The sequence below is a fragment of the Scardinius erythrophthalmus genome (genome assembly GCF_964197995.2).
Source record: "Scardinius erythrophthalmus genome assembly, chromosome: 3".
In the NCBI taxonomy this organism is placed as follows: Eukaryota; Metazoa; Chordata; class Actinopteri; order Cypriniformes; family Leuciscidae; genus Scardinius; species Scardinius erythrophthalmus.
This window is the reverse complement of record NC_138223.1, coordinates 14,102,674-14,129,771: the sequence shown is the minus strand read 5'-3', so window position 1 is coordinate 14,129,771 and position 27,098 is coordinate 14,102,674. Positions and strand designations below refer to the sequence as shown.

The window sequence follows — 27,098 nt, the reverse complement described above, 5'->3', positions numbered from 1 at the left end:
AGCAAGGAAGCTTTTTATGGAGCTATTCTTGTGCCAATAAAAATGAACGTAGCTTTTCAATAAACTAATGAAAATATAAATTGAAACTAAATAAATTATCTCTAAAACTGAAAAAGAATAAATCGCAGGCAAATTTTTTGACTTCGTTTTTAATACACTGCATGTTTTGCTAACTATTTCTCATATTTCAATCGCTGATCTGAACTTACAAATGCGCTTCCAGAGTTTTCATTTACGCTTCTGAAGTTTTCGTTTTCACTTCCAGATTTTTCGTTCGCCGTTCTGACACATTTCTCTCGTGGGGGCGGGGCTAGTAGCAGTGTGTTCTCATTGGTTACTGAGCTTTTGATTGATAGCTACGTGACCTGGAAGTGAAGACGTCAGTGGTGTGTTTATGTGTGGATGTGAGCGTCTGTAATCGCAGCTTTCTATTTCATTTTAGTGATAAGTTATGTTTGTTTTTTAATTTTATCTGTATTTACCTGCTGCTACTACTTAGTTACTACTACTTACTACTACTCACAAGAGATCTATTCAGTCTATTCAGGTGTAATTGCACATTAAAGTACTGTCTGTATATAATACTTAAAATATTGTAGTGTCCAATGTTTTCGGAGAATATTTGTTTATTCCTGATGATTATTTTGCATGTTAGGCTCTGATTAGGTTCAGCTGTTACAATTTAAAGAGAATATTAGCAAACGTGTGTGATATATTCAGCCGTCAAGAAAGTCAAACTTCAACCAGGTAATCAAGGTTGGCATTTGGCAACCATGGCCATCACACTACTCATTGTTAGCATGATATACGTTTACACCATCAAAATTAATGATCACTTAAATAAGAGGAATTTAAACAAAATGAAAATTACAGTCTTGGCCTGCTGTCAGATACAGACCTCAAAGGGCATTTCATTACGTCACACAAAGAATGTTCTTATTGCCATTTTTTTTATTGATAATTATATTTAGTTATTTCATTTAATTAACATTTTCATTTAATTTAAATATATTTTAACAATCATCAACCGTTTCAATCGTGACTTATACAACCAGTTAAATTAATGTAATTGAAAATATGAATTCAAATAAATGTACATTCTTTATTGTCACTAAAGCATATACACAAGTATCAGAGTGAAGGTCTTGGATGCAATTATGTTGTGACCGGAAAGACCAGAATCCACAAAACATTAACTGCATAATATACATGCAATGCACAGTATTCTCATGATATACATTACTATAATGTACAATTACAAATACACATTTTAAAAATTAATATACATTTTAAATGTTGCAATGATTCTTTAAAAAAGTTCCTGTTGCAGTACAAGTAACAAAGCAGTGACTGGACACAAGCAGAACAAGGATTGTCCACCCAAAACATGAGCATTCTCTTATCATTTAGGCTACTCTCCTTCATGCCATCCCAGATGTATATGACTTTCTTCTTCATATAAACATAGACAAAGATATTTAAGGAAATAATCCATCTCTGTGAGTCCATAATACAAGTGGACTGTAACCAATGTACGTATGATTTTTAATAGTTAAAACAGTTTACATTATTATTATTATTTTATCTAGCGTATTGTTTGACTTCAGAAGGCATTGATTCATCCACTGAGGTCGCATGGATTACCGTCACGCTCACTGTGTGTGATTTTTAAAGCGTCTTTAGGACTCGCAGAGATGGATTACTTTCCTTACAATCTTAATTCGTGTTTATCTGTAGAAAGAAAGTAAAATGTATCTGGGACAGCTTGAGGGTGAGTAAAATAAGAGAGAATTGTATTTTTGGGTGAACTATCCCCTCAACATTCATATGCTATTGGTATGCTAATCCAAGATTAGCATAGTTTAATAAGAATAAAGTGAAACCTCTTGTGTACTTGCGAACTATGTTTGTTTTAATCTAGAGGAAATTGAAATATTTGCTATATTAAAATAAATCAGGTGACTGAAGATCAAGATCCCAGTTATTCAAAGGTGATGTGTCTGAACAAAGATTATTGTCTGACAGGGACAGTGGATCTCTGGTACTATCACTCCATCAGCATCACTCTGTGTCAGCATCAGTTTTATGGAAAAGTTGCTCCACTCCCTGGAAAATGAGAGAAGAAATGTATTATAATCTAACAATACAAACTGCTTTGAACTCCCCATACAGTAACAATTTGCAGACTTAAAATATTTATTATATATACAGTATATTTAAGGGATTTTACAGTACTAAATATTTACCTCGGAGTCAAGCAGCATTTATCATCTGTAATACTGTTGTGTAACCAGTAGATGGCTGTATAGCCCTATATATAAACATATGGATGTGTATTCCCTAGTAGCTGGATGTTTTCAGTCATAATTACTTGCATGTATTAAGTTTTTAATGTGGACATATATTTATTATTAAAGACTATTAAAGATTTAACATTTGTCAAATAAATGTTCATTTGAAGTGCACTTTTTTTCATTATTATTAGTCAAATATGGACACAGAAAAAGCATTTTGTTACTCATACTAGCTACATATAATAGCTTTATTAGTCATCTTTATCACAAAAAAAAATTAGAATAAATACTGCACTCTGGTCCTATGGCATCGGTCATTGTACAGTACAGATAGGCTACTGTACAGTACTCTAGCTCAAAGTTGTTTGGGGTGGCTGGGGGGAAATATGATCTAATCGAAGCAAATATGATCTAATCGAAGACTGTAACCGAATGTAGTAGATAAACAAGTCATGTAATGATTGGGCTAACAGTTAAATCAAGACAACACAGCTCAGCTGTATAATGTTATGGGCTCTCACTGAGCTCTAATGCCTCTCCACCTGAAAAAAGCCAGTACTGTATTATAAATAGTATTAGTATAGTATAAAAAAAAATCAGACTTACCACGAGTAGGCTTATCCAGTAACGTTATCCTCCTGATATAGCGACGATGACTAATGATAAATATCATTCGTCTGTACTATTCCTTCTATAAGAGATCATCTCAACAATATAGTGTAGCAGCAAATAAATACAGATATAAACTTAATATCGCTAAAATGAAATAGAAAGCTGCGATTACAGAGCTCACATCCACACATAAACACACCACTGACGTCTTCACTTCCAGGTCACGAAGCTATCAATCAAAAGCTCAGTAACCAATGAGAACACACTGCTACTAGCCCCGCCCCCACGAGAGAAATGTGTCAGAACGGCGAACGAAAACTCTGGGAGTGAAAACGAAAACTTCAGAAGCCTAAATGAAAACTCTGGAAGCGCATTTGTAAGTTCAGATCAGCGATTGAAATATGAGAAATAGTTAGCAAAACATGCAGTGTATTAAAAACGAAGTCAAAAAATTTGCCTGCGATTTATTCTTTTTCAGTTTTAGAGATAATTTATTTAGTTTCAATTTATATTTTCATTAGTTTCTTGAAAAGCTACGTTCATTTTTATTGGCACAAGAATATCTCCATAGCTTTTAATGAAATTAGCATTAAAAGTGACAGTAAAGACATTTATAATGTTATAAAAGATTTGTATTTCAAATAAAGGCTGTTCTTTTCAACTTTCTTTTCATCAAAGAATCTTGAAAAAAAGCAGCACAACTGTTTTCAACATTGATAATCATAATAAGAAATGTTTCTTGAGCATCAAATCAGCACATTCAAATGATTTCTGAAGGATCATGTGACACTGCTAACTGGAATAATGGCTGGAGAAAATTCAGCTTAACCATCACAGGAATAAATTACATCTTTAAATATATTAAAAATATATATTTTAAATTGTAATAATATTTCACAATATTGCTGTTGTTAGAGTTTTTTTTTTTTTTTTTTTTACATAAAAAAAAAGTAATGACCTTAAACTTTTGAACAGTAGTATAAGGCTACCGTTGGTGTAAATTACCTACTAAATCCAAAAAGGTGATTTAAAAATGGTGAAAAACTAAAAGGAAAATGATGCTGTCACTATCATACAGAATGTTGTTAATGACATCATGTGCAGTTGGAGGAGTAATAACTTCTGCTAATGCTAATACATCTATTCAAGATATCCAAGATGCTGCTGTAATGAACATGGCACCTAATGGCTACTTTTGTATTACTTTTGCTTTTGTTCCATGTCATTTAGCATATTTTTGTTTGATTCATCGCAGGTTCCCTCATTGGTCATTTTCCTTGTGCATTTTACGCACATGCGCACTCTACACAATTGGCACTGATTGTTGACATGCTAAAATATATAGATTAAAATGTATTATATTTAAAATTGAGTAAAAGATATGGAATGTAGAGAATGTTAGGTTGCTTATTGTGCCAAAGAGCATGATCCATAAGTCCACATATCATTTAACAAGAAACTATGCTTCTAACCACAGCTCGAGAGCCATAGTTACAACCATGTAAGTTTGCAATGCTGTTTGATGCTGAATGTTCGTTGGAACTATGGTTTCGAGAAAAGCCAAATTGTTGAACTATGTTGGTAACAACGGAACTTGCGACCATAGTTGACTAACAATGTTTTTGGGAAACGCACCCCTGTTTAGTTTAATTTACCTTACTTCTGTTTGCCTGAGTTTTCGTTCCTTGTTTGTTACAATAGTTTGTGATTGAGTTTTGCACCTGCGCCTTGTTCTGTTGATTATCAGTCCCTGTGTATATTTAAGCCCTTAGTTCTCTCAGTTCATGGTCATCAACATCAAGGATTCATGTGTAATGTGAATATTCTCTGTGTTTATTAAAGTCTCTTTGTATCATTCATTCTGCATCACACGTATTTTTTTAATCTTTGGATTCTATACACAGCATCGTTTATTGCCCTTGCCCTTGAGTGTCTTCTTTTGTTGGATTTCTCAGCCCGGTTCTGTGAGTTAGCCTAGCACTCCTGTCTGGATGAAGACACATTGAAATCTATTTATAGGATGGAAGAGAACTATTATGGTCCGCTGGACCTACCAGATAATTTTAGTTGGCAAGAAACCATTCTCTGTTGCCTGGAATATGTCTAACCATTGTCGATGTCCTCATCTACGAACCCCACTGACCCAGAACCAGAACCCAGCGAACACGTCCACATACCCGCCACAAACCTTGAGGCAGTGCCTAAGCTTTCTAAGGGCAAAAAGCCAGAGCCCACCACAAACCCAGAGCCAATGCCAGCTGAGTCTGACCAGGTGTGTGAGCCAGCCCCATGTCCATCCAGGAGCTCGAGCCTGAGCCAATATTTGTCCAGTTTCTATGTGTATGGACAGTGAACCGTAGACCTGTAGCCTGAGCCTGCAGAGTCTGACCAGGTGTGTGAGCCGGCAGCGACATTCGTCTCTGAGGGAGTGCTGGTAGAGGTAGACTTTGTGGAGCAGAGTTCCATCCATTCCCCTAGCCCTGATATATATTTTTCCCTGTGTTAACTCCTGGACCCTCTGATCCCCACCCACTTTCAAGCCCTGTCTCCACCACTGGTCATGTCCAGCCCAAAGTCTCCTTCATCGCCGCTCATTCCGCCTTGCCCAAGTTGCCTTCGTCGCTGCTGGTTCTGCCTATCTTCAAATCTCCTTCATCGCTGCTGGTTCCACCCAGCCCCAAGTATCCTCTGTCATCATTAGTTTTGACCAGCTCCAAGTCTTCTTCGTCGCAGATGTTCCCGCCCAGGCTCCTTCTCCCTCCTCCTCTGCCAAAGCCATCCAGTTCCTCAGCCCCGCCTCCACTGGCTCCCATCAGCCCCTCAGCTCCTCCTTCAGTGGGTGTGCCCAAATGCTTGGATCCGCCTTGCTCCACCATGGTGTGTCGATCCCCTAGCTCCACCTTAGGCTTCTGAGTCACGATTAGTTATTTTCTGTAATATAATTTGGGAATAGATCAATGAAAGCAAGTATTTCCTGCATATGAACATTGTAAACAGTTCAAAAGTCAGGGTGACGAGAAAGTCTGAGTCTTTTTATTTTGTTTCCAAACATAACTGAAATAAATCCAATCAGGTGTTAAAACTCAAACTCAAAATCACAGTCCAAACGTGTAAGGTCTGTCTCTCCCTGTCCCAGGTCTACTTGGCGATTATATCCTGCCTCTCCGCCAATCACTGGAATTAGAGAGCCTGTGGACCACCTTGAACTTAAAAGGCTGTGAAGCTAAATGCCAACGGGTGATCCCCGTGTTGGTGTCCTAAATATGGTGGAGCCACTGGAGGGGCGAGCAGTGGTCCGAACAGAGAGTGAATGCCCATCCCAGAAGGTAATAACGGAGTGTGAGGATAGCCCACCAAATAGCCAGATACTCTTTTTCAATGGTGCTGTATCTGGTCTCTCTGTTTCAGAGCTTTCAACTCAGAAAGCAGCTCATCAACTTGGGGCATTGCAAGGTATTCATTTGAATTTCGCGAGGCTGCTCTTCTCTGTTTCACTGAATCATGGCTGCACTCAGACGCTCCAGACTCACTTTATGACATCAGTGGTTTTTCACTCATAAGGGCGGATAGAAATGAAAACTCGGGGAAGAGTCGAGGAGGAGGGATTTGTGTTTACTTAAACGAACGATGGTGTCGTCAGTACACAATCAAGCATGTTAGTCAGGTCCCAAAATAGATAAATAGCCCTGGATAAGATGCAGTAGGCATTTTTGAGGAAAAGTACTTCAAGTGTTGTTTCTATATGATTTTTAGGTGCTGAATCCATTTCTGCCGTATAACAAGTTGTAAACATCACTGTTTTGGCATAAACAATAAAAACAAAATGGCTGCCAAAAAAATGGCTGCATTTATTGCAGTTTAAACATTAAACATTAGAACTAAAACTATGCATTCTCAGAATATTTAAACATGTAAACGATGAAAAAGCAACATTAACATGAAAGGGATAGTTTTTAATGGCTGCTGGAATTATGCCAAGGTACACTGGGAAGCATATATCAGTGGAAATATGCAATTATGCCCAGCCCGAAGGGGGGGACTTGGAATACACATGACCCCAGGGGGCTGCATATTGAGAATCACTGGGGTGTCCAGCTGCAGGTGGAATATTTCAAACCCAGGGGTGGCAAGGTAGCTTGCCGAGGGAAAGACACATGCTCAGAGAGGCTTACAGTGGACTACACACGTGGGGGTTGCCCAGAGGGCGTGTTAGGTGTAGCCCAGCCTGCAGATCTACATATGTCTGTTAGCGAGGCGCCATGCGCTAGAGCCCAAGAGGATGCCACACTCCGGGTGGAGCAGGCCGTCACACCAAGGGGGCATGGTCGACCTTGCTGCTGGTAAGCCAAAGCAATGGCGTCCACTATCCAGTGAGACAACCTTTGCTTGGAGAGAGCCTTTCCCTTCAGCTTCCCACCATGACAGACAAAGAGCTGGTCTGAAGTCCTGAAACAATGCATCCTGTCTATGTAAGTATGGAGGGTGCGTACTGGACAGAGCAGTGCCAAGGCTGGGTCTGCGTCCTCCAAGGGCAGCGCTTGCAGGTTCACCACCTGGTCTCGAAAGGGTGTGGTGGGAACCTTGGGCACAGTCTAGCGGTAGTGATGGTAGCCACCACCGCTGGTGGTACGGTACTCAAACCTGCCTCGTCCCGTCCAGGAACCACACATGGAGGTTTCAAAGATCGGGACGAGGGTGCCATAGGGTGCCCTGTCCCTGAGAAAGCAGGTTCTTTCTCAGAGGAATTGGCCAGGGAGGTGCTGTCGCGAAGAGTACTAGTTCTTGGAACCAGGTGCGCTTGAGCCAATACGGGGCAACCAAAATTACCTGCTCCTCGTCCTCCCTGATCTTGCGCAAAGTCTACGTAAGAAGGCTCACTGGGGGAAAACGCATACTTGCAGAGGCCCTGCGGCCAGCTGTGCGCCAGTGCATCCGTGCCGAGCGTGCCCTCGGTCAGAGAATAAAACAGGTCGCAGTGGCAAGAGTCGTGGGAGGCAAACAGATCTACCTGTGCGTCCCCGAACTGATCCCAAATCAGATGAACCGACTGGGGATGGAGTCCCCATTCTCCAGCGAGAGGCCGAAACAGAGACATATCAGCTGCACGGTTCAGGTCTCCCGGGATATAAATGGCTCGAAGCGACCTCAGATGCTTCTGACTCAATATGAGGAGGTGGCAGGCAAGTTGCGACATACGGCGGGAGTGCAGACCACCTTGTCGGTTGATGTACGCTACTGTGGCGGTATTGTCTGATCGGACTAATACGTGCTGACCCCTGAGCAACGCACAGAAGCGGTGCAGGGTGAGACGTACAGCCAGCAACTCGAGGCAATTGACATGCCAAAGGCGCTGGGGTCTTGTCCAGGAGCCTGCGGCAGCATGTCCATTACACATGGCGCCCTAGCCCATTATGGAGGCATCTGTTGATACAACAACATGCCAGGAAACTCGTTCTATGGGCACTCCAGCCCATAGAAAACTGAGGTTCGTCCACGGGGTGAAGGTCTGACGGCAGTCACTGGGACTCGGAGCGTGCCGTGTTGCCATGCCCACCTCGGGACTTGATCGCGAAGCCAAAGCTGAAGCGGTCTCATATGAAGCAAGCCGAGCGACGTTACTGCGGCTGCGGATGCCATGTGCCCCAGGAGCCTCTGAAATAGTTTCAGTGGAACCGCACTCTTGCCCTCGAACTGACGAAGGCAAATTAGCAGTGACTGCGCGCACACGCTCATAAGCTGCACGCACATGGCGACCGAGTCGATTTCCATATCGAGAAAAGAGATCCTCTGCACGGAGCAGAGTTTGCTCTTCTCCCAGTTGACCCGAAGGCCCAGACAAGCTAGGTGCCGCAGCACTAGGTCCCTGTGTTCGCAAACCTGGTCTCGAGAGTGAGCTAGGATCAGCCAGTCGTCGAGAGGAACAAGGGCTGCCTCGACAACCTTTGTGAAGACGCGAAGAGACAGGGCTAGCCCGAAAGGGAGATCCGCGAACTGGTATGTCTGCCCCTCGAATTATATATATATATATACTGGTATGCCTCATTTGCATATGTAAACATGACATTTCAGAAAACTTGTAATACAAAAAATTTCTGTCTCTATGTAAGTGAAAAACTGGAAAGGTTTTATGGTGATATCTATAACTTAAAATTTTTACCCTATCCACCTGTAGTGTTTTGGCTGTGAATAATGCACCTATTGTTTCAATGACAATTACAAGAAAATGGGACCCTTATTTCAATGTTATACGGTGGATCCTTATTCAGGAGACATTGAACTTTCTAAAAATGTGGTATAACAACTTTTCCTCAAAAATGCCTACAGGGTTACACAATCTTGAAGATTCGGACCTGACTATGTGATATGTAACAGAGATTTTGAATTGCTGGGCATTGGATTGAGACCATTTTATCTTCCCCGGGAGTTTGGCTGCATTTTGCTATTTGTTGTTTATGTTCCCCCAAGCAGCAAAATACACTGTGCCGCTGCATCAATAGCTGATTGTGTACATGATCAACAACAGCAATTTCCAGATGCTCCTGCTATTGTTCTGGGTGATTTTAACAACTGCAATCTAGAGAAAACTTTGCCAGGATTTCAACAGGTTGTGAAATGTGAAACAAGAAAGGATAATATACTGGATAAATGCTATATTAATCTCCCCAATGCCTATCAATCCAGGAGCAAACCACCAATTTCTAACTCCGACCATAATGTAGTACATCTCATCCCGACGTACACATCAAAATTAAAAAGTCGTAAACCAGAGAACAAGGTTGTTCGACAGTGGACTGATGACAGTAGAGAAGAATTGGGAGCTTGTTTTGACTGCACAGATTGGCAAGTGCTGAGGGGGGACACATTGGAAGAAACTTGCACTGTAACAACAGACTATATTAACTTTTGCGCACAGTCTATTATACCTACAAAAATGGTTAAGGTGTATCCCAATAATAAAATGTATGTAACCAAAGACATTAAACAAGTAATGAATTTGAGGAAATTGGCTTTTAAAAATAAAGATAGAAGGGAGCTACAAAAAACAGACAAAGAACTGAGAGAAAAATTGAGGAAGGCGAAGGAGGCACACAAGAAACACCTGGAGGAAGCCTTCAAGGCTGGCAACTCACGTAAAATGTGGGATACAATGAAAAGTATGACAGGTATGCAAAGTAAAAACAGGAGACCTATTGTGACAAATGATGAGTTAACCTCTGCTATGGAATTGAACACCTTCTTTACTAGGTTTGAAACCTCTGGGAGTATAGAGAGATGCAGGGAGGTGTTGGAGTCAGTCACGGTGGGCACTGAGGATAGAGTGACAATTACAGTAGGTCAGGTGGAAAACGTCTTTCGTCAGCTGAATTCACGTAAGGCCACCGTCCCGGATAACATCAGTGCCTCTATCCTGAAAACTTACTATAATGAGCTAGCCCCAGTGTGGCAACCCATCTTCCAACAGTCCATGGATACACATACTGTTCCCATGGCCTGGAAGACATCGCACATCATCCCTCTACCAAAGAAACCATGCCCCAAGGAGTGTAACGATTTCAGACCGGTAGCATTAACATCAGTATTAATGAAGTCATTGGAAAAAATCATATCCTCTGTACTCTCTCAGTCTGCACAGGACATACTGGATCCGTTCCAGTTTGCATACAGGCAACAGCGTAGCACGGAGGATGCTGTTGGCACGCTCATGCATTTGGTCTCAAAACACCTGGATGCTCCAAAAATAAAGCCATACGCCAGGGTGCTGTTCATCGACTTCTCCTCTGCATTTAATACAATAAAACCGGACATATTGTTATCTAAAATGGTTAAAATGGGTATAAACCCACATCTCGTTCACTGGTACTGTTCTTTCCTTACTAACAGGCAACAGCTGGTCAGGGTCAATAACACCTATTCCCCCATGGTTACAACCAGCTGCGGTGCCCCACAGGGTTGTGTTAGCTCTCCTTTGCTCTTCACGCTTTATACCAACGATTGTGTTACCTCTGCATCTAACCATCATATCATCAAATTTTCCGATGATACTGCACTTGTAGCTCTGATGAAGGAGGGAGAGGGGGCCGATCTTTATGTGGAAACGGTGAATAATTTGGTAAAGTGGTGTGACTTAAATGCCCTCATCCTCAATACACAGAAAACTGAGGAGATTGTCTTTGGCACCTCTCAGGAGTGCAACATTACACCATTAATCATTCATAATCAAACCATAAAACAAAAATCATCGTTCAAATATCTTGGAGTGTACGTGGATAGTGACTTTTCCTGGACTTCTCATGTAGACTACATCTGCAGCAAAGTACAGCAGAGAATTTATTTTTTAAGGAGACTTAGGTCTTTCGGAGCGAGCAGTGAAATCCTGTCTCTTTTCTTTGTGTCATCAATACAAAGCATTCTGCAGTATGGAGGCGCAGTGTGGTTTGGGGGTCTCTCTGCTCATCTGAAGGCCAGGATTCTACGGCTCCTGGGAATCTGCTCCAAATTGGTGGGACACTCAGTGGAGAATGCATTCATTGAAAGCCATTTACGGCACACCATCAGACTGGCAGACAAAATCTCCCAGGACTCTTCCCATGTGCTGCAGCGGGAGTATCAACTCCTGCCCTCCGGCAGGCGTTATAGGGTCCCAGACTGCAGAAAGAACAAATATAAACACTCATTTGTTCCTCTGTCCATATCTCTGCTTAATAAATACGGGAGAGTAAAGAAGTGTTAATTCCTACCCACTTTTATTTATATTTTTATGGATATTGAAGACCACTCTTGCAGGGCAGATGGGGCAGGGCCCACCATCATATTAACTATTTATTTATGTTGTTACTGATGCTTATATGTTTTTAGTTTGTTTTTGTAGGTTGTTGCATTGTAATTGTTGGAGCTTGTATTGCAAGACAAATTTCCGTGTACACGGACAATAAAGTGCTATCAATCAATCAATCAATCAATAACCGTCAAATTTCAACACAGCATTCACCCTTCTATAATCAACACAGAAACGGACAGAGCCATCCGTTTTAGTTACCAAAACTATTAGGCTTGTTCAGTATCTATGCAATTCTTTTATTACACCCAACTATTATAGCATGGCCTTTAATTCATCCTGTACCATTTTTTATTGTGTTCAGGTAAACAATAGGGATGGCTGCGCACCATTTCCCCACAGATCGTTTCGGCATGGTGCTCTATGAGGTCTATGCGACCGGGCAGGGGTAAAACACATCAGCAAAATCTGCTTGCAACTTGGCTAAATCAGTGAGCTGCCGCAGAGAGAGGTGATCTCCCCCTGGGACAAGAGCAATCGGATTGGTTTTGACTGCTTTTTAGCTGCTTTTGGTCCGAGATCTTCCTCTGCCAAAATGACCACTGCTAACTTTACAGATGTCACCTCATTCCAGCGTTTTAAAAGATTGAGATGATAAATTTGACATGAATCACCCCTGTCCGTTCATCTTACCTCATTCGCTAGTAACTTTGGACTAGACGTTGTAAGTAAGACAAGCACTTTATCTTCCGGTGTAAATTGAATGCCTCTTGAATGCCCCTGTTGCACAGCTGACTTTGTCTGCCCTTTGCCTGGAGCAAATTCTACATAGAGAGCCGTAACAATGTGTGGAGTTTTGCTCGGAGGTCCACGAAATACTGAATTTCACTATGGCTATTTGAAGATCCCTCCACCCAAGCCTCTCTAATGACGTCAAGCACCTCATGGGGCTGACAACTATAGAGAAGCTTGAATGGGGAAAACCCAGTGGAGGCTTGTGGAACCTCCTGCACCGCGGACAACAGGGGCTTGAGCCATTTATCCCAATTTTTTTATGAATTTACGAACCATAAATTTCAAAGTGCAATTAAATCGTTCCACCAAGTCTATGTCTGTGAGTGATAGACGCTGGTGCGAATCGATTCAGCATCAATTCAGCATCGAAGAAATGGTGCGTAACTGCACTTCTTCTGAATATCGTGTTGCATAATCAAAATGATGTCCGCGTGCTGAACGTTTTAATGGCCTGATGAGGTCCATACCAATTCTCTTGAAGGGGACCTCTTCTAATGGTTAATGGGAGCAATGGCGCTTTTGAAATGGCCGGTTCCTTAACCAGCTGACATTCACGCCAACCGCACACCACCGGCAGACGTTCTAATGAATGCCCGGCCAAAAGAATCGGGCCATGAGACGATAGTGTGTCTTTTCTTTCCCCAAGTCACCTGCCATGTGACTACAATGAGCCACCTGGAAAAACATTTCCCGACGGCTTTTTGGCATTAATAACTGGGTTGTATCTTCCTTTGTCGGGTTGTCTTGGGCCACCCGATACAACCTATATTTTATAATAGAAAAATAGGGATAGGAGAGTGGCTGATCAGGCTGAAGTAGCGGTCTGTTGACGGTGCGGACCCGGTTTTTGAGCATTTCATCATGAGACTGCTCAACAGGAAAGTCATCTAACTCAGACGGTAATAGCTCTGCCCTCGTTCTCGTTTCTTCTAAGACAGTCTGTGAGCATGCCGGAACAGCATCTACAGCCTGAGCCAAGGCTTTTCTTGTCCCAAGCCCTGTTCGCCAAGAGGCATCCGCACACAAAATTCCCAATAATTGTGAAAAAGCTGGGTAACGGTTAGTCCACCACATCCCCATGCAGACACCTCACCTTAACCTTGCGGCTTGCATCCAACATCCCTAGCTGCATCAGACTTTGATGAACAGAGGTTTGGTTACAGCCTGAATCCACCAAAGCCTGATATATACCCCTCTTATTACTCACAGGTATTTGGTACTGCCCGGCTTGATCGAGGCAGCCCACTGGGAGTATCAATGTTACCATTTCATTCACTGGGCACCAGTCCTCTCCTGGAAATGAGCCGGTCCCCGCATCTCCAGCAGGCCGGCCCAGGCCTTCCCGCCGGCAGAAGGATGACCAAGAGATTGGCGGAGAGAGGAGAAAGGTGTAGATGGAGCGACTGCTCCAGCGCTCTCTGCCGCGCCCCCACATGTCCCAGATCTATACCCCTGGGTAAAAAACATTCACGCTGTGACGCGTTGCTTCGCGACCTGGAAACAGGAATAGGGCGAGAGAGAAAGCAGGAAGAGAGGGAGAAGGGTTGGAGAGAGAGAGGTTAGGTAGGGGCTCGCCGACCCCGGGGCACACCACCAGATGATCTTCAGCCAGCTGGATGGCCAGGCATCCCGGAGCTGTTGGGCCATCATGAAAGGTCAGCTGCTGTCCCCCAGCTCCACTGACCGCAAGCACTGATGATGTCGGGCCGGGGAGTGGCCAACCCAATGAAGGATGTCCCACTTCAGATCGTTGTAAGCTAGGAGGTTCGGTACAGGTAGCTGTTGCGCTGCCACCTGTGTCTCCCTGGACAGCAGTGGGATCAGGTGCACCAGCCATTGGGTGCGCGTCCACCAACATGTCTCCGCTGTCTTCTCAAAGAGGTCCACGAACGCCTCAGGGTCGTCCTGTGGACCCATCTTCACCAGCAGGACGTGGGAGATGGTAGTGCCTGCGTCTGGGGCGACCTCATGGCCAAGCAAGCTCCGGATGACCTTCTGAACTTCCTCCTGTGCCTGGATCAGCAGACAGAAATTATATTTCTGTTCTAGTCTGAGGTCCATCAGCGCTTGATGCTGAGTCTGGTGAAGAACGACGAGCGACTTGACTAGCTGCGTAAGCAGCGTTTTCTGACCTGACTGCATGGCGGCTGGCCAACTTCTTCCTTGTGGGTTTCGGGCACCAGTGTAAACCATTCAAAATAAAAATGACAAAGAAGTCAGGGTGGCGAGAAAAACTGAGTCCTTTTATTTTGTCTCCAAAAATAACAGAAATAAATCAACTCAGGCGTTCAGCCTCGCATCCAAACACAAACTCAAAATTACAGTCCAAACGTATAGTCTCTCTGTCTGTGGTCTGTGGTTATATCCCGTTTATATCCTGCACTTATATCCCGTTTCTCCGCCAATCACTGGAAATAGAGACAGGTGCTAGTTATCATGCCCTTGACCTCCTTATCCCCGCTCTTCTCTGCACTCGTTCCCTCTCTGTAGACTTCACATTACCATGCCCCCTCGCCACAAACATGGCTTTATTTCTGAATAAACAGTGATAGCTCACAGCTATACAATATGTCAGATTGCTGAGGGAGATCATTTGAGATGCATTGTTTCATTTTAAAATCTTGTCAATATGGATGCACCGATATGAACATTTCAGCTGATACCGATAATTCATTATATTTGAAAGCCGATAACCGATATATTGGCCAATAAACCACATTTTTATATAATTTTTGAGAGCCTGATTACAAAAACAAAAGTCTGACCATTAAAACACATTTCCCAAGCACACATTTATAATGTTCTCATTATAGTTTAATGTAGCCTATGTGTAACCGGGGCAGGAATAGCCTGAAATTTGATTAATTCCCCTGGTGATTTGCCCTTATGTTTGCTTTGACTCAGCCGTGCGCTGTCCCCTTTAAGATTGTGTGCATGCGCAGATGAGATAGAGAGCGCGTCCGACTGAAAGAGAGCGCAGTTTGAGACAGAGTCACACAGAGGGAAAAGTAGTTGATTAAACTGTTAAAGAGAGAACATTTCCAGTTTGATATTGACTTGTGAATCTGTGGTGATAACAGCCGTGTGATATTGTCGAGTGTATGGTTGATTTCGCTGCTCGTACGAGTGTGGTGTTCCTGCACGTGAGAGATCTTCCGTGGGGAAAGGAAATACAGAGACGTTGGGGAAGATTGAGCGTGAGTTACTCTGTGATATGTTATAAAAAGTTGTTGAAAGGTTAAATAACACGGTTTATTTAATATATTAATGCAACTTTGAGTAATTATTGTTCTTTATGCCGTGTTAGAGGGGAGAACAGCCACGCGTGATATTGCACGTGCACCAGCTGCCACGTGAGCTTTTTCTGTGTGCTTCAAAGTCTCAATAAGAGTGAGTTTTGATCATTTTATTCTCCTAAAGTGTTTATGTATAAGTTTTAAAGAATATTTGTACCTTTGTTCAAGTGTATACTATTTTTCTTGTGTAGTTACTGTTTGACTTGAACAGAAGGGGTCAAACTGTGTATTGTAATGTATTAATGTGGTGAAATGTGCAGATTTCTCATGTATGCTGTTTTATTTCTTTCATTAGGCACATACAGGCCACTACCGTTGTTTTTGGCACTCATTTTATTTGTTTCTGAGATTATCAATGTGAAAACCTCCTTTTTATTTGTTTTGTTTTGTAAGACTCTTATTACTTTGTTTTCTGCACTTATTGGAGTCAGTTTGATAGTTTATTTTGTTATGCCAATTTTACTTATTAATTGGAATGTTTTTCTAAAACTGCTTTTCTCTTGAACAAAAATATACATTAACGCTGTGCCTCATTTGAGGCTCAGTCAGGAATAAAAGAACCCGTTTTCTTTAGATGTTATGGCTGTGTCTTATTTCCTGACATAACGTTTGAACGGCCACATCTAATTTGGTACCAGGAGTGGGGTTTCCGTTTTTTTTTGTTTGGGGATTGGTTTATTTTTGTGATAAGAGTGCTAAAATAGTAGGGTGCAAACAACGGTAGTGGTTAAGAGCGGCTGAGTGCTATAAGGACCTGCAGAATATTGTGTGCCATCCTGAAAGGAGCTGCAGGAGGACCAAGAGCCAGCAAACCTGGACTGCTGCGTCGGAGGAGATTGTGAAGGACGGTGCTTATTGAACTGACTGTTTGAGAACTGAGACTTTCTGCAACTGTGAGTCATGGACGCTGAGGACATGGACGATGCATCCTCCCAGGGTGAGGACATTCAGGGTGCAGGTGCTGCAGCTCCGGAAATGGACATTGAGGGAGGTAACCCCATCTCGCAGCTACAGTCACAGATACTGGAGTTGGGACGTAGACATGATCAAGTAATGTCAACGCTTTCTAACATGACTAATGTACCTACTAGATCTTATGTGTATATCCCAAGAGAGAGACAAATTGTACCTTTCAGTGGGGATCCGGGTAAAGATTGCCAAAATGTGGATGAGTTCATTGAGGAACTTGAGAGAGTAATCAGAGTGAGGGGTTTAAATACAGAGGATCAGGTGGATTTTATCCTCTCCCACTTAAGGGGTTCCGCTCTAGATGAAGTCAGGTTGTGTATGGGAGGGGAGGATAAGTTACCTCAAGACATGTTCTCCTACTTGAGGGCAGCCTTCAGGGAAAAGCGAAGCACCCCCCAGTTGTTACATGCATTTTATGCACGGAAACAATTGGATGGTGAAGATTTCCGTGATTATTCACACGCCCTGTCCTTGCTGCTCAATGCTGCACTCCAGCAGTCACCCCATATTGTTCCGCACATGCAGCTGGCATTGCGAGATCAGTTTATAGAGGGAGTGAGGGATTCAATGCTCCGTAGGGAACTGCGTAAGGTGGTTAGAGAGCGACCTCACGCTACATTATTTGAAGTCCGTGAGGAGGCCCTTATGTGGTGTTTGGAAGAGAGACCCCGTGCAGCTAATCTTGCTAGAAACCGAAATCTAGTGGGTGTGGGGGAAAATGTAGAGCATGCGAGAATGTCTGCGACCGTACCAAGTGACTTGAGTGTAGCCCTGCAGGAAGTAATTAAGGTAATTACACAACAAGGGAAAGCAATCGGGGAACTTACCAATGCTGTCCGTGACCTCACGATCCAGAGGTCTGACCCAAGTGGTGAGAAACCTAGTAAGGCCAGGTTTAAGCCAAAATATACCCGTGATGGTCAACCCATTTGTTTGAGATGCGAGGGAGTTGGACACATAGCCCGGCAATGCACTGTGCCACGCTTCCGTGAAAACCCTGTGCCAGCTACGCCAGAGTCTCAGAGTCTTCAGGGAAACTGTGCGCCTCCATTGCGAAGAGCCGAGCAATGAGAGGTGGCACTGATGGCTCAAACAGTGGCACCCTTACCAAAGAGCGATTCCTGGAGCATGCAGTGGGCAAGTGCCCAGAAGTCGAAATTTACATTGGGGGGGTAGCTGTCAGGTGCCTATTGGACACTGGCAGCAATGTGAGTACTTTGACAGAGAGCTTCTTCAAAGAGCATCTTCATGGAGAAGATAAAGACATGCATTGTACGACCAAGTGGTTGAAGATCACCGCTGCCAATAGGTTGCCGCTTCCCTACCTTGGGTATGTCGAACTTGATATCCAGGTAATGGGTTTGACTATACCTGGTTGTGGGTTCCTGGTGATTCGTGACCAAGAGGAAGGGGCAACCGACTCGGCGCCCCCAGGCATACTTGGCATGAACATAGCGCAGCGCTGTAAACAGTTGATTCTGGCCGAGTTTGACAATGCTTTGGAAGGGACGTTGGATGCTGACTGGAGAGCCGCCTTTAACAAGGTGCAAGAGGCTATCCCAGTGGAGGCGACCTCTATGGTTCGGACAATAGGCACACATAAGCTGTATGTACCTGCAGGCTCAGTTGCTACAATTCAGGCTAAAACACACAAGGAACTGATTGGAAATAGGGGCTTAGGATTGTTTGAACCAGGTAATACATCATTGCCAGGTGGCCTGGTCCTGGTTCCTACCTTGGTGTCACCTGGTAGTCGAGTGTTCCCAGTGCAGGTAGTAAACTTGTCACCAGAGGATGTGTGGTTGCCGCCTAAGTTGAAACTCGGGATACTTACCCAGGGTCGTCGCTTTGAGGGTAGCTCCTGCGAGGTTACATTCCATCGTATCTCCGCAGATCATGAAGAAGTTACTGTCCACCAGAGATCAATGACAGGGGTTGGGAGTGACCTGCAGTGTCCATTGGAGAAGGTGCGGATAGGTGGTACCCCTACACAGCAGGCAGAGCTGAAGGCACTCCTGATGAAGTACTTGGATGTGTTCGCCACCTGTGACGAAGACCTTGGTTATGCTGACCTGGTAAAACATGAGATTCCCCTGAAAGATGACCTCCCTGTCTCACAGCCATACCGACGAATACCCCCGAACCAATTTGAGGAGGTAAAGGACCATATCTCCGGATTACTCAAAAAGGGTGTCATCCGAGAAAGCTCCAGTTCGTACGCTTCTCCGGTGGTGTTAGTTCGTAAGTCTGATGGGAGTCTCCGACTATGCGTGGATTACAGGAAGCTGAACTCTAAAACTAGACGTGACGCATTCCCATTGCCACGAATTGACGAGAGTCTGGATGCTTTGAGCAAGGCCAAGGTGTTCTCATCTATTGATCTTGCGAGTGGCTATCATCAGGTGGCAGTTCATGAGAAGGACCAGAACAAAACAGCCTTCATTACACCATTTGGGCTGTATGAGTACCAGCGGATGCCGTTTGGACTCTGTAATGCGCCTGCGACATTCCAGCGCCTCATGCAAAGCATAATGAGTGATCTGGTCTTTCAAATGGTACTTGTATATTTGGATGATTTGCTTATCTATTCAAGTACATTTGAGGGACACTTAGTGAGGCTTGAGACTGTGCTAAAAAGGTTGAGGGAGGCTGGTCTAAAGGTAAAGGTGGAAAAGTGCCATTTTCTGCAGTCAGAGGTAAAGTTCCTGGGGCATGTTGTATCAGCGCAGGGGGTGTCTACAGACCCAGACAAAGTGAGTGCAGTGAAGCAGTGGCCTGTCCCTAACACTCTAAAGGAGCTGCGATCCTTTTTAGGGTTCTGCAGTTACTATCGAAGATTCATTGAGGGTTTCTCTAGAGTGGCGGGTCCGCTTCATGATATGGTTAACACTTGTGTTCGCCAGGGGAGTGTGGTTCAGGCCAATAAGTTGTTCAAGGGCTCCTGGACAACAGAATGCCAACAGGCCTTTGAGCACCTCAAGGAGAAGCTTACCTGTGCGCCAACGCTGGGCTATGCGGACTTCACCCTACCGTTTGTGCTGGAGACTGACGCCAGTAACCTGGGATTAGGCGCTGTGCTATACCAGCAGCAAGGGGGAAGGAAAACCGTGATAGCGTATGCAAGTCGGAGGTTAAGGGGTGCAGAGCGAAATGACAGGAACTACAGCAGTATGAAGCTGGAGCTCCTGGCACTCAAGTGGGCAGTGGGGGAGAAGTTCAGGAGTTACCTGCTGGGATCGAAGTTTACTGTCTTAACAGATAACAACCCCCTGTGCCATCTCAACACAGCCAAGCTGGGTGCAATTGAACAGAGGTGGGTTGCACAGCTTGCAGTCTTCGATTTTGACGTGCAGTACCGTCCTGGTCGGTGTAACACTGCAGCCGATGCTCTCTCCAGAAGACCAGGGCTAGAGGGAATGGAGGTGGTAACTGAAGATTCAGAATACGACGGCTGTGTGGCTATTTGCAGCGGGCTCTGCATCGGGACGGCAGTGGAGGCTGATTTGTCAGGGCTAATGGAAGGGCCTAGAAATGGAGGGACAATACAGCTACAATCAGCCATGGTTGATCAAGGGAATGAAGAGGGACAACTCCTGGAGAATACCCCAACCCTACCTGGATACACGAAAGATGAGCTCCGTCAGTTCCAGGAGGAAGATCCGACCATCAGCACGCTTAAGTGTTTCTGGGATAGGAAGAGGAAACCCACAAATCATGAGAGAAAAGGCTTGTCTCGATCTGTGCTCTTGTTGCTTAAGCAGTGGGATAGAATCCAAGAGAGAGAGGGGCTGTTGTTTAGAGTCATTGACGATGTGTTCAATTGGGAATGCAGACAGTTGCTGCTCCCTGCATGTCTGGTCAAGCTGGTGTTGCAAAGTGTCCATGACCAGATGGGGCATCAGGGCATTGAGAGGACGCTGGGCCTGCTCAAGCAGCGTTGTTATTGGGTTGGGATGAGTGATGCTGTGGATAAGTGGGTGAAGGAGTGCCAGCGATGCGTGTTAGCCAAAATGCCGCAGCCGAAGATACAAGCACCTTGGGCCCCGTTCTTGGCGTCACATCCATTAGAGGTGGTTGCGATGGATTTCACCACACTAGAGCCTGCATCGGATGGGCGGGAGAATGTCTTAGTTGTAACCGATGTATTTACTAAGTTCAGCCAGGCGTTCCCCACCCGCAATCAGAAGGCAGACACTACAGCTAAGGTCCTTCTGAAGGAATGGTTCCTTAAGTATGGAGTGCCACAGCGTCTTCACTCAGACCAGGGGAGGAACTTTGAGAGTGCCGTTATTGCAGAACTCTGTAAGCTGTACGGGGTAAGGAAATCCCGCACTACGCCACATCACCCCCAGGGAAATGCGCAGTGTGAGAGATTTAACCGCACTCTGCACGATCTCTTGCGTTCATTACCACCTGAGAAGAAACGGAGATGGCCAGAGTACTTACCTGAGCTGGTGTACGCCTACAATGTGACTCCCCATTCTTCCACCGGTTACTCTCCATACTACATGCTGTTTGGAATGCAGCCACACTTACCAGTAGATGCCTTGCTGGGTCAGGAGACAGGAGGGGAGATAGAGCCTACCTGGTTGTCTGTCCATAAGGAACGGCTTCAGGATGCACACTCCAGAGCACGAGAGTATGCTGAAAGAAAGGCAGCGGACCGTGTTGCCAAGCGTGAGAATGTGGTGTATTGTCCAGAGGTAGCAGTGGGTCAGCAGGTGTATTTACGATATCGTCCTCCAGGAAGGAACAAGATCCAGGATGCCTGGGCTCCCACGGTGTATACGGTAGTTGAGGTGCATGGAACAACCTACACCGTGGAACCGGTGGGTGGTGGCCCTGCAAAAAGAGTGCATAGGTCAGACATCAGGCCCTGTCCAAGACCAGTCCCAGTGCCGATGCCTAGGAAAAGAGTGACACCTGTAAAAGTTCCTACCTCGGAGTTGGTAGAAGGGATGCCTACACTGGATGCAGAATGTGTGCTGGTGGAGGAAACCAGATGGACTAAGGAGGATCCAGTGGACGAAGTGCTTGGGAGGTTGCAGCAGCCAGTGGTGCAGCCAGAGGATGATGCTGAAATAAGAGAAGTGGAGGGCAATGATGGAGTGCAAGTAGATGATGAGGCGAGTATAGTAAGACAGTTCCCTCAGCCCAAAACAGAAAGAAAGGATTCAGCATTGGATGTGGTGGTGATTAGGCCAGTTCCTGTTCCCCGAAAGCCCAGGGTAGAGAGTGCCCAGGTGGATGTACCCTGTCCTTCACCACGCAGGACCCAGCGGTCTACTGCTGGGGTTCATAGCAATCCAAACAGGTTGCCTAAATCGGCTTGCAATTCTGTGTCTTTCAGTCCCGATGCTCTTTCCCAAGTGTTAGCTGGAATAGTTTTGTATACATCTGGAAAACTACAAGGAGTAGTGGATGATTAAAGCATGTTTGTAGTCATCGAGGACGTTGACTGTAGGCAGGGGAGAGTGTAACCGGGGCAGGAATAGCCTGAAATTTGATTAATTCCCCTGGTGATTTGCCCTTATGTTTGCTTTGACTCAGCCGTGCGCTGTCCCCTTTAAGATTGTGTGCATGCGCAGATGAGATAGAGAGCGCGTCCGACTGAAAGAGAGCGCAGTTTGAGACAGAGTCACACAGAGGGAAAAGTAGTTGATTAAACTGTTAAAGAGAGAACATTTCCAGTTTGATATTGACTTGTGAATCTGTGGTGATAACAGCCGTGTGATATTGTCGAGTGTATGGTTGATTTCGCTGCTCGTACGAGTGTGGTGTTCCTGCACGTGAGAGATCTTCCGTGGGGAAAGGAAATACAGAGACGTTGGGGAAGATTGAGCGTGAGTTACTCTGTGATATGTTATAAAAAGTTGTTGAAAGGTTAAATAACACGGTTTATTTAATATATTAATGCAACTTTGAGTAATTATTGTTCTTTATGCCGTGTTAGAGGGGAGAACAGCCACGCGTGATATTGCACGTGCACCAGCTGCCACGTGAGCTTTTTCTGTGTGCTTCAAAGTCTCAATAAGAGTGAGTTTTGATCATTTTATTCTCCTAAAGTGTTTATGTATAAGTTTTAAAGAATATTTGTACCTTTGTTCAAGTGTATACTATTTTTCTTGTGTAGTTACTGTTTGACTTGAACAGAAGGGGTCAAACTGTGTATTGTAATGTATTAATGTGGTGAAATGTGCAGATTTCTCATGTATGCTGTTTTATTTCTTTCATTAGGCACATACAGGCCACTACCGTTGTTTTTGGCACTCATTTTATTTGTTTCTGAGATTATCAATGTGAAAACCTCCTTTTTATTTGTTTTGTTTTGTAAGACTCTTATTACTTTGTTTTCTGCACTTATTGGAGTCAGTTTGATAGTTTATTTTGTTATGCCAATTTTACTTATTAATTGGAATGTTTTTCTAAAACTGCTTTTCTCTTGAACAAAAATATACATTAACGCTGTGCCTCATTTGAGGCTCAGTCAGGAATAAAAGAACCCGTTTTCTTTAGATGTTATGGCTGTGTCTTATTTCCTGACATAACGTTTGAACGGCCACATATATGACAGACTTGCGCTGCACATGTTGCACTTAACTGTATCTTCCTTTTTGAAAGAAGATAAAGAGAGAAGATTCCAATCATATTTCAAGCAATTTAAAACCATCATGGTGAACAGTGGTCATCTGAAATGTCTCAGCTGAAGGAAATATTCCATTATTTATTGGCTTTAATATATCAGCCAAATTTTCTTCACAGGCTGATAACGATAACATAAAAAATTAATATATTTCGGCCGATATCGATATAGTGGCTGATGTATCGTGCATCCCTACTTGTCATATTTTTGTCACATTCTGACTGCTATAGGTCTGTGTAGGCCTTCGGGCTGATTCCCTCCACTTATATCATTTGTGAAAGTGTCAATCATACTGAGTGAACAGAGAAATATAAAACACCATACCGACAAGATGGTGTTTCATATGTTATACCCTGCAGCGTCAGATGTTTAGTTTAGTCAAGACCCACATTTATCTTAACAAAATTGCTTGCATATAAAGAAAACTTTAGATGAGAAGAATTTTTGGTTGCTTTCGTTGGCATATTAAGATATTTTACATGATAATAGAATAAAACCCTGAGCCATTTTAGCTCTGCTTCATTTGTTTTGATTCATACTGTGTGATGAAGCTAAAGGAGTCTAATTTTACCAGCTTTTCTCCCTCCGCTTAACACAGTGTTCCCTCTGCGGATTTAAACCAATATTGGCTTGTTGGTCACTCAGTGCTCTTTCATCGCTTTCCTCTTTCATGGCATTATCGTTTTTCCCATCTGCATGTCCTCTTTGTCTTCTCTCCTCTTTTCTGCATCAACGTTTTTGGCAAACAGCTTTGTGTTATTCATCCAATCATCCGTTCATCCATCCATCTCTCTGTCTGTTCATCCATCAATTACTCGCTCTGACAGGTGTATGACAGACAACTGAGCTTTTCATCCCAAAAGTGCTAATGTAGGTGTTTGTGGGTCTTGGTGAGTTCTGATGCATCCATGATCCTTCTGTATAATACATATTCTACCATTTAAACGTGACTGACAGTATGTGTTTTTTTTTTTTTTTATAAATAAATAATTTTATTATGCAGGGATCCATCAAAAGTGACAGTAAAGAAATGTATAAAATTAGTACAAATTACATATTTCAAATAAATGCTGTTCTTTTGCAATTCAAATATTCCCTATGGTTTCCACAAAATATTAAGCAGCACAACTGTTTTAATAATAATAAGAAATGTTTCTTGAGCATCAAATCAGCATATTTTCTGAAGGATCATGTGACACTGATGAATGGAGTAATGATGCTGAAAATTCAGCTTTACCAATACATTAGGAATACATTCAATTTTAACAATAAAATAGAAAAAAGTCAGTTAAAATTGTACAAATATTTGACAATATTACTGTATTTTTTATCAAATAAATGCAACATTGGTGAGCATTAGAGACTATTTATATATATAGTATATCTGCTTGTGTATATATAATATAATATATAATAAAATAATGTATTTGAGTCTGTGGTTGTGTCCTGCAGTCTCATGCCTATATTCTGGCTCTCTTTTTAGGAGCTTTGATTTCATGGTGCTGATTATTTTTCTTCAGGTCCACTCAAGGATGAAGCCCAAGGAACCCAAGATGGTCTTCCTTTCAGTCCAATCACAATGAAGCAACCCCCGCCAAAGTATCACAACCTCTCCCGCCTTCTCCAGAATCCCTCTCCCTCTTTCTTCCTTTCTCTTTCCTTGGTGCTTTCTTGGAGCCATACAACTTACTTAAAGAAAGACTTAACGGCATTGGGATGAATTCAGGATATGAGGAGGGGTCCCAGACTTAAGTAATCTATCTGGGCCAAAATCACACCTGTCTTGTACCCATCATGATACTGTAAGACAGTATGTGCCTTTAGGTATCCCCGTTGAGTATATCTGAGTGATATTGGTTTCTGGCATTTGGGGTGTCAAAAGTGTGTGAGACGGGGGTGTGGTTCACTTCTTCTGCCATTGTAGAGTCAAAAGAGAGTAAACCCTCTACAGTTAAAGAGGGAGGGACACAAGTGCCAACATCTCAGAAACAATCAGTGTCATGGCTGACTGGAACCTGGTAAAATGATATGCAATAAGGTAGAGTTCTTTTATTTTCCACTATGGTGCCATCTCTCCCCTAAGCTAATCCTGACCACAGTGAACAAGTGTCTGATTTGCTCAAGTCAAATATGGAAATGACACATATTGTCTAGACTGATTCACATATCACATATAACAGCACTGCATAATATGGCCTTAGCAGATGTAGCTGCTCCCCACTGCAGTATTTACAGTCAATATTCTTGTGCCTTCACAATGCTTCACTATGATCTTTTCCCAGAGCAGAGTTAGAAGAGGCTAAAATAAGTGCAACCATTGATGATGTCACTCCCTTAAATATTATGTCTGAAAAAAAGTAAAAATGCAGGGTATGTAGTAAAAAACACTACATACATTCAAAAGTTTGGAGTCAGTAAGATTTTTTTTAAGAAATTCATATTTTATATAGCAATGATGCGTTAAATTGACCAAAAGACACATTTATAATGTTACAAAAGACTTCTATTTTCAAATAAATGTTCTTTTGAACTTTCTATTCATCAGAGCATTTTAGAATGATTTATAAAGGATCGTGTGGCTGCTGAAAATTCAGCTTCACCATCACAATAAATGACATTTTGAAATTATGTTAAAATAGAACGTTTTTTAATATTATTTTTTAATTACTGTCATCAAATAAATGGGTAGTCTATACAACCCATTAAAGTGAAATGAAATGCATAGGGTTGTGTAAAATGTTGAAAACAAATATTGAGAAATGAAAGTAATGTTTTAAAAGTTTTTTTAATTACACTTTATATCTTAACATAATCTCTTAAATGTTACTATGTTCAATAACAAGTTACTTTGATCAATAATGAATTATAGGGGCACACAACACACAAACGGCACTAGTTTCTTAGATTTGTTTTTGAGGGAAATATTTTATTAATGCAGTAAAAGTAAGAAGGTGAATGTGTTTGTGAGATAAAGGTAACGTCACATAGTCACTTTTTGTTTTGTTTTGTTTTCAAGGACTTTTAGTATGTTTCTATTTGTTTCCTGTTTCCTTTGTTTTATATTCCTGCTTGTTCCTTGGTTGTCATGACAATTCATTATATGATTAATTAGAGCACACCAGTTTGTATTTTAGTTCATTATTTTGTGGATATAATGCCCTCAGTTTCTTTAGTTCATTGTCTTGTGTTGTCTGTGTTTAAACACTGATACTTTGAGTCTTTCGTTTGATTAATTTTGTTAAAGCGATGCTGCTGTATGAACTCAAACCTTCCTCTTCATCATCCTTTGTGGATCTAATAGTGACAGGTAGAGAGGGAGAAGTTGATATCACAAGAATATGTTTGTCAACGCTTCTGGATTTCAGCATTTATTACTCACACATTCTTACTCGTCTGACCTTCATCTAACTCACAATTATAGAGAAATACAAGCTGACTTAAAGGGATAGTTCACCCAAAAATTTTAATTCTGTCATCATTTACTCACCCTTAAGTTGTTCTAAACTGGTATGAATTTCTTCTGCTGAACGCAAATGAAGATATTCTGACGAATATGGGTACCAAACTGTTGACTTTATTGACTTCCATAGTATTTTATTTATTTTTTTCTCCATACTTTGGAAATCAATGGAGGCCCATCAACTGTTTGGTTAATTGTGTTCAGCAGAAGAAAGAAATTCATACAGGTTTGGAACAACTTGAGGGTGAGTGAT

At 42.8% G+C, this 27,098-nt stretch overlaps 1 long non-coding RNA gene across 1 annotated transcript; it reads left to right on the top strand.

Moving 5' to 3' along the window:
• The first annotated feature begins 4,871 nt into the window (after positions 1-4,871).
• Positions 4,872-26,537, top strand: LOC308688979. The gene is made up of 3 exons (XR_014029949.1): positions 4,872-6,232; positions 6,315-6,359; positions 24,906-26,537. It is a non-coding gene; the product is annotated as an uncharacterized lncRNA (long non-coding RNA).
• The last annotated feature ends 561 nt before the right edge of the window (positions 26,538-27,098 follow it).